The sequence below is a fragment of the Triticum dicoccoides genome, chromosome 6A, assembly GCF_002162155.2.
Source record: "Triticum dicoccoides isolate Atlit2015 ecotype Zavitan chromosome 6A, WEW_v2.0, whole genome shotgun sequence".
NCBI lineage: Eukaryota > Viridiplantae > Streptophyta > Magnoliopsida > Poales > Poaceae > Triticum > Triticum dicoccoides.
The window spans coordinates 382221357-382223121 of NC_041390.1; positions in this window are offsets into that span (position 1 = coordinate 382221357).

The window sequence follows — 1765 nt, forward strand, 5'->3', positions numbered from 1 at the left end:
GAAGGCTCGGCCTTATGCCTGGTGTTTTGTGCCACTCTTGCCGCCCTAGTTTCCGTCATACAGGTGTTATGTTCCTTGATTTTGCATTCCTTATGTGGTTGGGTTATAATGGGAACCCCTTGACAGTTCGCCTTGAATAAAACTCCTCCAGCAAGGCCCAACCTTGGTTTTACAATGCGGATCCGAGCATTAATGACGTAAAGTACTTGGATACATAGAGTCATTACACATAATTTGTGATTTTACTATGGATATTGATCCTTAATTCGGCCACTCGTGCCCGCATTAAGGCTCGGGGGCTACTGGGCTTCGGGCTTATTGTTTACAAATATTAAAGGGGCACATCGATCCCCTGATCTGGTGTTACCACCCGACAAGTGTCTCATGGTCTACTGCATTGCTTGTCCAATGCAGAAAATTTTATGTGCAATATAGTTTCCGAGGAGATTTTGATCCTCAGGTTGGTCAGCCGCACACAACCTGAGTCTCGAAGACTGAGCACACCGCTTTTAGTGTCCCAAAGTATTCTGCCGAGCTTGGACTTGATCCTCAGGCTGATTTTGCAAATCAACCTGAGTCTCAGCGGCTACTGGGATCAGCGGTCTTACGTCATCCTTCAGGTGCATCTCAGGTTTTAGACCGATACACACCTTGGGGGCTACTGGCTATATATCTCGGCAGAGAATAAATTGCACCAATAAAAAAAATTCACAAAAATCGGCCCACATTCGGGATGGTGCACCACCTTGGAAGCAGTCCGGCATAAAGCTCGGGCACTAGTAGCTGGCTCCGTAGAGGGCATTTCCGTTGTTAAGCTCGGCTAAACTCCTTCAAACTTTTTTGAACCAAGGTGATATGACACCTCGGATATAGTCCGGTGTTGGAACTCGGATACATAGTTCAGCGTTGGAGCTCGGATACATTCCGGCATTAGAGCTGGGAAGCAGTCCGGCATTCGTGCTCGGCTGCAAAAGATACCTCGAATACAGTCCGGCGTTAGAGCTCGAACGCAAGAGGACACTGCCTCCTGGGAGCAACTTCAAACTTCTTTGAACCCGAGGTGTGGCATAAAAATAACAAGGCATTGATAAAGGCCGGAAACTTAAAGGGGCTCCTCGGATACCCGACGTGTAAACTCGCCGAATGCATTTCGGCGATCCTCAAGATCGAAGATGAGAAGATTTGTTGAACCGGTTTTCAAGACCGTCAACCGAAGATGAAGAACAGTTCGGAAGAATTGAGGAGCGTCCCTAACTTGAAGACTGGTTCAGGGGGCTACTGACGGTGTCCTGGAGTAGGGGGTACTCATCACATCGTCTCCCGATCAGTTGGATTGGGCCGAGGACCCCCATGGCCGCATACTCATGGGCCATTTCGGACAACTGCCGCATATAAGGAAGATTCCACAAGACTTGGCGATCAAGAAAAGGACTCCACCCCACCGACGTATTCGGCTAGGACACTTGTTATCCTAGGCCTCTGGTGCATTATATAAACCGAGGCCAGGCTAGTCGATAGAACATACAGAACAACAATCATACCATAGGCTAGCTTCTAGGGTTTAGCCTCTCCGATCTCGTGGTAGATCTACTCTTGTACTACCCATATCATCAATATTAATCAAGCAGGACATAGGGTTTCACCTCCATCAAGAGGGCCCGAACCTGGGTAAAACTTTGTGTCCCCTGCCTCCTGTTACCATCGATCCTAGACGCACAGTTCGGGACCCCCTACCCGAGATCCGCCGGTTTTGACACCGACATCG